The following is a 12,413-nucleotide window of genomic DNA, read 5'->3' as shown; positions in this document are numbered from 1 at the left end:
CCTGGACTCATGGGGCAATCGGAGACTGAACCATCAGCAAAACAACTTAGAGAGGTTAGATCTAGGCCTCCATGCACATATGTAGCAGATATGCAGCTTGGTCTTCATGTGAGTACCAAAAAGCTGAAGAAGGATATACCCCAAAAGACTGTTAGTGGGATATATTTTTCTAGCTAGGTTGCCTTGTCTGGCCTTATTGGGAAATGATGAGTCTATCCTAAGAGAGATTTGAAATGTCAGGGTGGGGAATATACAGAGGTGGATTTACACATTCAGAGAAGAAGGGGAGGAAAGATGGAGATAGTATTGTTGGAAGTGTGTGGGGAAGGTGGCCCAGAAGGGGACAGTGAACAAGTTATAAAGTGAATAAGTAAAAAGATAAAATTAAATTAAGAAAAATTACAGCAGAGAGCCATTGACTATACCACATAGAATAACAGAATGACATGGAAGCAGTAATGTCAAGGCACTTTGTCTTTATTCTGCAATATCCCTCACCTCAGCACAGCTCTCTGCAATCTATCAGAGATCTGATTTGGGCTTTAAAACTACACATTTGACATTAAAAACAAAACAAAACCAACCAACCAACCAAACAAACAAACAAAAAACCTCAGAAACCTCTTGCTACAAAATGCTCTAACATATACCCTTATTTCTTGTAACAAAATTAATTTTAAATAATAAAAAAAAAATTATGACAGTATTTCTTCAGAATATCTCCTTAATATCTTGGCCATAGTTCCACTCACTTTCCTCTCATCCCAGTTTCTCCCTTGTTCCTCCCTTTTCCCCCCAGATCTATTTCTCCTAAGTTTCCCTTCAGAAAAGAACAGGACTGCCAAGGATATCAACTAAGTATGGCATAACTTGCTGCAATGACGCATACTCTCATATCAAAGCTGAATGAGGCAACCAAGTTGGAGAAAAAGGCTCCAAAGATCAGGCAAATGAGTCACAGACAGCCTCCTTAGGCACTATTCACACTTCTAGAAATACCAAGAGAATAGCAAGCTGCAAACCATACCATACGTACAGAGTACCGACTCAAACCCATTCAGGGTCTCTGAGTGTTGCTTCAGTCTTTGTGGGTTTCTATAAACCCTGCTTAGCTGATTTTGTCAGTTATGTTCTTGTAGTTTCTTTGACCCACTGGCTCCTACACACCTTCATCTTCCAACTCCTCCATGATTCTCTAGCTTCAGCTACTGTTTGACTGTGGTGATCTGTGGTTGGCTACTCCTACAAGTCCTCTGTCACATTTACCATATCATTGCAGGCATGACAGATCCTTAAATCAAAGGTTTTTGTGGCTAGGTTGATATCCTAGTCCCTCTATTGCTGGCTTTCTTCTGTTCTCAGCTTTTAAATACTCAGATAAAATGCTTTGTAAAACTGCTGAGATGTGTCTTCAAAAGTAATTAAGATCGTTTTGGAAAAGAACATTCTATTTCACCAGGGCTACAAAAGTACAACTTACCCAACGACTCTATTCTACATTTCTGTTTATTTAGTCTCTCCAATGTCAATAATTTGTCTGTATACATGCCATCTTACTACTTATGAACCCCTCTGTAACATTTCCAATAATAGTGCTTAAAGAACAGAAATAAGAATATGCAATTTGTTATATTTTACTTCATTTAAATTATAGCTATCTTCTCTGTACTTTTAGTTTAAGTAAAGAATTATACTATTTTATACATTGGAATTGTTGCAATTTCTCACCACTCATTCTAATTCCTTATCAAATCTGGCTTCTTTCTTTCTTTCCTTCTTTCTTTCTTTCTTTCTTTCTTTCTTTCATTCATTCCTTCTTTCCTTCCTTCATTCTTGTCTTCCTTCCTACCTCCTTTTTCTATTCATCAGTTTCCCAAAATGAGAAATTAACATGCATAACATATCATTATGAAGGTATTTTTGCTAATATTAGACTCTACAATTTAATATACATATAATCCTCATATTTTTGCAATTAAATTTATGTATCAGACTCTTAGAAAAAGGTATATAAGGTGGATATAGTATTTAAATGACTCACAGTTTGATGATCAGACACTACCCAAAGCTGATAGATATTTACAAAGAACCAGTGTTTGTTAGGTTGTAATTGTCTCACCAGATACAAAAGAACAACTGTACAAATTATCAAAGGTCCCAGAGAGAGAAAAATTAATATAAATAACTTCTTCGAATCATGAATTGAATGAGATAGCGCAAATGTCTTTTTTGTTGACATATAACCCAAAAGTCACTGATTAATAATCTCAATAATGCATAAATACAAACATAGTTTCCCTAACTTATGTAAATTCTGACATTCTTTATAACATTAGCTTTTTGTTTTTCTGTGATAAGCCATAGTCATTCTTTAGGATGACTTAACAACAATTGGGACCTTCATACACTTCTTTTTGAGAGAATAATCTTTAAGGAAATTTAATAGAGAGTTAAATATGATGTTACTAATTTCCCTTATTTTTTGAAGGGAACTATTTTGTTTGCTTGTTTGTTTGTTTTTTGAGACTAGATTTTGCTCTAAAGCCCAGGTATTACTTGTACTTAGTGTAGTCATTATGCCGCACTCTAACAAATACTGAAATTATAAGTCTATGACACCATACTTAGCTGCATTGTTAGTCTAAACCATCCTAGTTTTATATCTATATCTCTAACCCATTCCTATTTTTTAAATAAAGACCAGGAAGTGATCATATTTGAATGTCATCGAAAAAATTCTTATTTCCATCCAATCTTTTCCTCTATATTGGAAATATATATATATATATATATATATATATATATGCATAATATATTTACATATAAATGTAAATATATGTGGAGATTGCTGATATATATAATTATATAATGAGCATTGATACCCACATAATACATGAGTTCTCCAGAAAAAAAGGATAATAGCATGCAGACACTAGATGTTCAATATCTGTAATTAGTTGGCATACAAATTATATTATATTCTTAATTTTTTATATGCAATAACTGATTTTCTGTGAATATGATCATCTCAATGCAATAATATAAGAGAGTACATAGGACTGGATGATACTGATAGCTAGTTTGGATGGCAGATTAAAGATTAATAATGAGCTATATCAGCTAAAAAATTATAGACTACTTTTCAGTACTCTCCAAAATGCTGGATTTATGCACTGTAACTGAAAGTCTCAGCATGAAAAGCAACAACATTTGTAGTCACACTCACTAAATTCAGAAATACTAAGGTAGCAATGTAGTTTACATATTCATATATTTGTGAGTACAGTTATTTCTAAGACACTGTATTATTGATTTATTTTTAGGTTCATCTACTATTCCAGAGTTCCTGCATAAATAGTCAAGGGCAGAATTCATAAGCTTAAGCAGTGGTGCAATCATTTTAATACTGATATGCTTCAGTATAAATAAATATACTTCATAGACATTTTTTCATCACTACTTCCCTCAGGAAAGTTATCTGAATCAAGATATTACAATACAAGCTTATACTGTGTGTATTTCGCCTTGGTAATATTTTGATACAGTCACTAATAGCATGACTGTAAATTCATTTGGCTGGGTAATTAAATCCAAGAATTTGTAAGAGAAGTTGTCATATTATATTAAGTGTTGTCTCTGAAAACAATTTGATCTCATGGAATTTGTTAATGAATAATGAAAATATAATTTAGAGCCTTGACAATATTTACATGATATCTTGAATAAAATCTTGTGTAATGTACCAACTTAAAATAGTAAGTTAGAAAGGGAGAGTATTTTTTTTCTGTTGCTTTGTTTGTATTGAAATCAGTAGAGAACATCTGTATACTCCATTCTTTTGGTGTAAATAAATCAAGGAAAATTTTCTTTTTTGTTTCTCTTGAGGAAGTGATATTATCACTTATAAAACAAATATTATATACAGTAGAGTTGCATACAACTATGTAGTTTTATTACTTTATTTTAATATTCTCCAATATGGAGATTGTGATTATTCAGTGTCACAATCTGATTAAACAGCTCCTACAGTTAAGGCCAGGGAAACCAATCAACTCTGCTTGTGTAATGAAGTTGCATTGGTGACATAATATTTTAATTCTATTTTCCTTGAAACCTAAAGAATAATATCATATTCGTACTCTGGTTCCACATTTTAGTTGCATAACTCTACTTTAAAAATTAGATGATATTGCTAATAAGGAAATTATGTAATTAATTAATAGGAATACAGAATGCTTTATGCTCCTGTATGTATGCTTACAGTATATTCTTTCATTTGCCATCATGTAATATTTTATTATTAAATGAAGATCAGAAATTATAAACATAAAAGTCATAAAAGTTTTTCTAACTCAAGTATTTATCACATGGAAACATTCAGTAATGAACAATAAAGATGATAAATGCTTATAAACATATGTAACTGTAGATTGTATACTGAAATATGATGTAACACTAAATTTAGTACTATCTTCAAAACTATTTGAGTTTGTTTTTTCTTAAACAACCAATTTTTTATCACTAACATCTTGTCTCAATACACACAAAAGTAATATATTAATATATATGCTAATATATATAAGTATATGTTAAAATATATTATGTGACTATATATATTGAATTTGACAGAAACTAACAAACTATGTACATGTAAAAGCAAAAAATCTTTATTAACAATCAAGATTCTATTAACAATCTTTGAAAAGTAGGACAAAACTGAAAAAAAAATATTTTCTTCATTGTATTCTTCAAGTCCGCTGTTAAGTTTTAGTCTTCGGAGTACAATGTAGTCTTACTACTTAATATTTTGTATATCTAAAAGCAGTGTACCCCATAGTTTTGAAAGTAGAAGAACTATTTAAACTTTTTAAAACATTCATTTGTTTCTAATTATTTCATATATATATAAATACACATACACACACACACATATATATATATATAAATACACACACACATACACACACACACACTAATTTACAAATTAGAAACATTATGAAATTTCTAATGATATAATAAAATTAAGTTTTAAGTTTATAGTATAATCAGCTTATTCTATGAATAGCAAAAGGTAGCACTTCTATTCATCATGTTCATTTTTTCATAAAGATGATTGGTTTTATTTTCTACTGACAAAGTTTTATATCAATTTTTGAAAATGAGAGTAACACACATGCATAACTTCATGAGTTTTGATCACTTAGCTACTAATTAGGAGTTTAAATAGTGTATCCAGGTAAGTAAAGACAAGCATGATTAGAGACCAGATGTCTCACATTCTAACAGAAGGCCTTTCTATGTGAGCAATTTTAAATACTTTACCAGTACTGAAAGGCTATCAGTTCAGTGTGATTGATATGCAATGAGATCTAATACACAATATGGCACATATATTTTAAAGTATAATTGATTACTGAAGAGAATATGTAATCATGCCTATGGTAATTTGGTGCTTCTTCTTTCTTTTCCTCCTCCTCTTCCTCCTCTTCCTCCTTCTCCTCCTATTCTTCTCCTTCTCCTCCTCCTCCTCCTCCTCCTCCTCCTCCTCCTCCTCTTTCTTCTTTGTCTTCATCTTCTTCTTCTACTTCTTTTTGTCTTCGTCTTCTTCTACTTCTTCAGTTTCTAGTAACTCATGAAAGCTCTACAAAAGGTAACAACATAAGCCACATATTAAAATATCCATCGTTTGCACATTCAATTCTCTATAGAGAATACTTAGCAACTATCAAAATTATGACATTGAAATATTTAGTTTTAGAATAATAGACAATAATAATTATTTTATAATTCAAATGTTATATCTACTGAGCAAGCTAAAATTTGAATGGGGTATAGAAGAGCTGTATTAAGGGGAAGGACATCTATGTTAATGATTTTGTCATAACTGCCTTATAGCATACTCAGAAATTCTTTTGAAATACTGGCTCAACTGGATGTACTCTTATTTATTTATTCATTTATTTTGGATTTTGTGATGCCAGTCATCTGTATTGTATATTTTTCCTCTATTGAAGTCTGACTTTTTTATATCTTCGATTGTCAACAATTGTAACAACAATATTGTGTTTTATGTAGAAAAATACAACATAAAGAAGAAACAAAAGCATAGATATCATTTCTTTTCATCTATGTGTACAGTTTTTGTTCATAGAAAACTAAAATAGCAACCACACTATTTTGACAGCTTTTTATGCTTTAAACATGATAATTTTAGTAACATTTGGGTCCAACTTTACAATTTCAATATAACTTTTGGTGTATTCCCCAAAATATTTTAATACAATATGAGTATTTTATGAATATTTTAGTGAGTATGAGATGCCTTTTCAAATAAAAATATCTATGTTGTAGCAGTTCCCAAATAATGCTACTCACATCAATCCTGGCAGGGTAGCACATTCCTACAACTCTCCCCAGTGCTTTTTATTCCTGAATGAGAGACATACACATAGCTTTTATATTTTGATATTCCTTAAACAGCTCAATGGCTGTTCTACTTCCTAACCTCCACGTGGCTAATCAATTGTCCTCTGATATTCCCTAGTTATTACTTTTTAAAACCTATATTCCATATTTGCTACCCTAGATGCATTTTGTTGGTTGACCATCTTGGGGCCACTTTTCTGCCATCCTACATGTCGGTTATAGTCTCTGTCCCTCACTTTCTCAGGCCTGGTGTCATTTTTCTCTTTTGTCTTCTCTGTACGTCATGGATCCTCTTCATATTCTTCCTCAGTTCCTTGCCCAGGAATCTTAAAAGTCTCACCTCTGTCTCTCTGCCCAGCAATTGGCCACTTTATTAAAAAATCAAACCCAATTGGGGAAAGGATCCATTAGCCCTACATGGGGAACACTATAAACAGGTTTTGGGAGAACCTAATTAGCATTCAAGCAGCTACATTTCTTCCCTTTGTCCATTAAAAAGGTCTTTTCTCTCAAATATACATTGGACATAGTTATAATAATTATGTAAATTATAAGGTATAATAAATACTAATAATGTACATTCCATCATATTTGGAAACTTAGATAAATTACACTATCATCTCTTCAAACAAAGAGTTAATAAATATATACCTGAAATATGTTTTTATTTTAACTTCATAACCATCTGAAAACCATCCTTTTCAATCTAGATCATCTTGCTTAATGGTAAACAAAGTAAGTTTGATTATAAGACTATAACTAGTATTCAGCCTTTTTCAGAAATCCAAGAATGAATCAAATGTTGCCTGGATATATACGAAGCACAAAAACATTGCTTCTAAAATTTTAAAAATTTGTAGAGAGAGTTGACTGCCTGGAGAGTCCACAGTATCCCTCATAACGTTGGAGAATCTGTCTTCAGCCTTCTGGCCCAGAACTATCTGACAGACCTTAAGTGAAGCAGGAATTATGAAGGACTAGCTTATTCTACCTTGGCAGAGCTAAGCTGTCAACTATCCTGCATCATGTGTCCTTTCCTAGACAGTATTTTTTCGTTTTTGTCTGTAGATGAATTAGGGCAATTCTTGCCCAGTGGCTACCTTGCCACAATTGGAGCACCTCGATATGGAGGTAATGATGCTCAGTATCTTAGTGGAAACAAGGTACTGTCAGAAGAAGTCATGTCTCCTAGTCAAAAGATATATTAATAATAAATGACTTTAAATGCCACATTCTGTGGAACTCTGATGCCAGTGAAAACTATATAGCATATCTGAACTATTAAACTTTGACTACTTTAGCTATTTCTACTTGAATAATATTGAAAATACTTTATTATAATTAAATTAGAATATGATATACCCATGAATTTACTATCTAGCCCTTGACTTGCATTATTTAATCATTCTAAACAGTTGTGATAGTAGCTATTAGAAAGACTTGGTCTAAGCCTTGTATTCTTAAATGAGTTATGTAGGCACAATGCCTGTCTAAGAGTAACAATATTAATTTTATATTTTGTATATACAAAAATTTATACCAATGCAAACCTTAAGCCTCTATTAATATACAAACTCTGTACCAATATAAGAAAATGTAACTTCAATTCTGAATCAAAATGTGAAAATTTTTACCAATGTAAGATTATGGCTATAAATTGTTTTGTTTAAAAATAAATTTAGTAATCCATTCCCATATATCTAAATTCTTATAATATTACTCTATCTCCCTTTTCTCTTTCAACCCCATTCTGATTACCCAAGAACAAAGGATAGGGGAGAGGAAAAGAAAGACAGAAATCCCCAGTCTAAGATCTCTAGTTAGTTTCCTTTCTGTCTAAATTTATGACTACTTCCAAATTATCCCTTAAAAAGGTAACTTATATGTAATTTATAAAAATAACTCTAACCACACACCCAAAACCAAGAAATAGGGATGACAATGTTCCATGTCCTTTGCCTGATGAATTTTTTAAGTAGTGGGAATGATAGAAAAAAATGGAAGATTTGATTAGACTTAAGAAAGCTAGCTTCAGTATTTGTTATCAAGTCTTTATGCTTAGAGTGTTCAGAGCTTTATTGAAGTTCTGCCTGGATCTGTCCGAAGAGCTGGATGACCAAGTTCATCAGGAATCAGCAGTTATTCCTGAAACTGTTCTGGAAGCAATTCTCTGGAAACAGCATCAGGATGCAGGAAACTGGAACAGCATGATGTTTCAGTGTCCCCAAGGATGAACCTTGTTAGAGCTATATCTTGGTGTTTCATTCTGCAATATGAAACTTACAACCAAACTTTTAGTACTATAAGGATGTTTATCTGGATTCTGCAAGGGGAACAGATCATTTAAGGATAAACTATGCCCCTTGTTTGAATAGATAAAAGACAACTGTTTTTATTATGAGTTAACTTGATCAATAACCAATTGTAATAAATCTTTATTCAAGCCATGGGAGGGATGACTCTATAGCCATAGTAAGCTATTTTTACACTTAATGCCTGAGGCTACCAATGTATAAACAGTCTGATCAATTATGATGTCTACTTCAGAGAGGTATCAAAAGGTTTATTGTGGAAAATTAGGATTAAAATACATTGCTATTAAATAGTCATAATAAATACCATTTGGAATCTCAAGTTGGATTAGGTAACCTCACATAGTGTAAGATCTCACTGACTTCTTAGATAGGTTCTCAAAATAGACTTGAAGAAATGATGCATTTTAAAAGTGGTAATATATTCATATTATCAAATATTTAACTTGCCTCAATTTTGTAAAACAAAGCTAATGCCTTTTGTTATGCACTTCCTCAATTCTACATTAACACAATGATGTTTAAAATAATTGTCTATTATTTAAAAGTAATTTTTCAATTAACTTCACAAAAAGAATGTGTTCCCAAATTAACAGCATAAGTTAACTCAAATTTACCTTTCATAATGTCATACAGTTATAATTTAAGCAGTAAGTAGTTATAGAAAGTGGGAAACCTTAAGTACTGGATCAGTGTCTCCACTGTCAAAAGCTTAAACACAGGACTTTCTTCTTTTGCAGTCATGGTTCCATATTACATTTGAGATTTGGGTTTTTTTTTTTTATTGTGATGGATTAATATTGGTTGTCAAACGTTCACCTCTGGAATCACAGAAGAAATATCCGTCTGGGTGAGTCTATGACAGTATTGTGAGGGAGGTAAAATCCATCCTCCATAGTGGGCAGCCACTTCCTGTAGTAACTCAGGCATAAAGAGAACTGAAGGGATTCAGGGCTATTTTGTCTGCAGACTTAAATTCTTGATGATGATCTTGTGTAGCATATTCCTGCCAGGATTTGGACCATCACAAAATGGCTTCTTCAACTGCCATATACAAACCAAATACAACTGCTCCTTCAGAAATACTTCTAGCTAATTAGCATGAGATTGGGTCTGTTAAGGCACTTCCCTTCACAGGTTGAACACCCAGCCTATACAGAAACAGAGGTTTTTGAATTGGTCATTACTGTTATTTAATGTATGAGTGAGAGCCATATAACAAATTTGTCCTCCGTAACTTCCCTCATATTTTTGAATCATCGCTAGTTTGTCCTCATGTATGAAACTGATTGATTTCTTAGAAATAATTCATTTGAAAACAAAACTTGGGATAACATGTTTTGTTGAAACTGATCCATTTAATACACATGGACATCCTAAATATATTTACAAATTTGAGCTTCCAAGCTTTATATTCAATGTTTGGCACATCATTTTCTGATTCCCTCTCTCAACTGTGTTCATCTTGTTCTCTCTTCTATTCTCACACAGATCAAATGAGTAGTTATCTGCATGAAAATATGATTATGTTGTTGCTGTTATTTTGTTTTTATTTGTTTTTACTTTGAATTTTATTGTTTCAGCTTTACTTCTCTGGATATTAATGAGGAACTAACTTCTTCTGGAATGAAGCACTTTGATAACACAGCATTAGATTATCACATTGAATAAGCACTAAGCAGCAGGAAACATACTATTTCTCAGTGAAACTCAGACTCTGTGATTTTCTAATGGCCTTCTTCAGGTTTAGTCACAACTACAGATCTGTTTTGCCAGATTAATGAACTCTGAAAAAATTAATGGAATAGTAAATTTGGAGAAAAACACGGGTAGGGGGCAGTCCCATGTTGTGTCAGTCCCAGCAGCGTCCTGGGACTGAGGCAGAGGCGGCCCATAGGGACCGGCAGCGGCAGCGATAGATAGAGTCCCAGAGGCTTTCCCTTTCCTGCGGGCAGATCTCAGGTGGGTCCCACATACTGGAGAAAGTCTGAAGTTTCAAAAGGCTGGAAGCTTGTAGGCGGCAGGCCCCAGAAGACAAGTGGAATCCAAGAGATCAAAGCTTTATTGTCCATGGAGTGATAGTTGGATCTGGATGTGCGTACGCCCTCCCTTCCCAAATGCCAGTGGGAGCTCTCTTATATAAAAGGGTGGGAAAGAGGAGGGACTGGGAAGGAATAATTTAATTAGTTATTCCCCCTACCCCTGGCCTTTAGATAACTCATTAATATGTAAATCTCTCGAGGCAGAGGCTTGTTAGTCATGCCTGCTACCTGTGTCTTATGTGACTGATGGTACAGGTTAAATGGAGATTAGACCAGAGATTAGACCTAGTGTCAGTGCCCTGTGTTCTGGGGGCATGACCGAACACCTGAAGTCTCAGAGTGTCAGGCCCATGCCAACCCAAGAACCTAGATTCCCTTCTACAGTCTACAAACAAAGGCTACATTATATTCACAGTCCAATATTGCAAACAGCATATTTGTAAATTATTTTATTATATGTTGTTCATTTCAAAACGCAAAAAAGTAAGGTTTTATACATAGTGTTTATGCCCATATTACAACTTTGCAGACTGCCTTTCATTCAATTTTACCTAGAATATGAAATACGGAGCATTTATTTCTGCAATATGCAATCTATATTTTATAGATTAATTTATTAAATAAATCTTCCTTATAGGAAGGAGAGGAGGAAGAGACAAAGAAGTAGATTTCTGCCTGAGCTCTGAAGAACCTGAATGTTCTTTGGGTGATTTCATCTCATGTGGACAGTTTTGTAATCCTAAATTTCTTTTTTTTTTCTCTCTTATATTTCTCATTTTCCTAATTTTATGGTCTAGCCTGCTCTTGAACATCTCTAAAGTATCAGGATCATAGAACAACAAAGATCTTTCTTTCTTCATTCGACGCCTCATTTTTTTTTCTGTGCTCATTAAATACTTGGCATTTTAAACATTGCCTTGAAACAAGTTGAAGAAAGCATGGAAAACAAACATAAAGGGAAGAAGTTTTGATAGAAAAATGGTCAAATTTATTGTGGACTCTAGACTCTTGTCAAGGCTATTTAGTGGATTCTGTGCAAGTTATACAAAAATTGATTTTGTCTTAGTTTTCCCTTTTTGTCAATTCAATATCTAAATAAAACTCCAGTGTTCTTTCATCCTTAAAGATATATGCAAGGTCATTTTATAATGTTTCATATGTGCTACATCTGTAAAAAAATATTGACCAATAAATATGAGATCAAACAGAAAGGTGTAAATTAGAGTTGAAAACTAACTTTTAAAAATACAATCTCTGCTGGTTTTCTATCTTTGAAAATAATTTCTTACAGTGACAAGAAGTTCTAGTCCAAAACAAAGGAAACAGTGACATAAAGCAGTTTACCATTACTAGCAAGACAAAGGCTTCCCTGTATTCTGTTGCTTTGATTATTTATATGAGCAATAGACATTCCCTTTACTTCAGATTTAATGCAGAACCCTGTGGCATACAAAGTCAACAATTCTCTCAGGCCTAGCCACTATGACAAGTCTATGACATGAGAAATGCTGGCTGAAGTAATCTTTCTGGGTTCTATCTTCCTTTCTTCTCTTTTCCATAACGGTCCTGTGCATTACTTTCTTTCTTTTGTTCTCTCTCTCTCTCTCTCTCTCTCTCTCTCTCTCTCTCTCTC

This window comes from Grammomys surdaster, unplaced genomic scaffold (assembly GCF_004785775.1).
Source record: "Grammomys surdaster isolate TR1022 unplaced genomic scaffold, NIH_TR_1.0 170, whole genome shotgun sequence".
Lineage (NCBI taxonomy): Eukaryota > Metazoa > Chordata > Mammalia > Rodentia > Muridae > Grammomys > Grammomys surdaster.
This window is presented reverse-complemented; position numbering follows the sequence as displayed.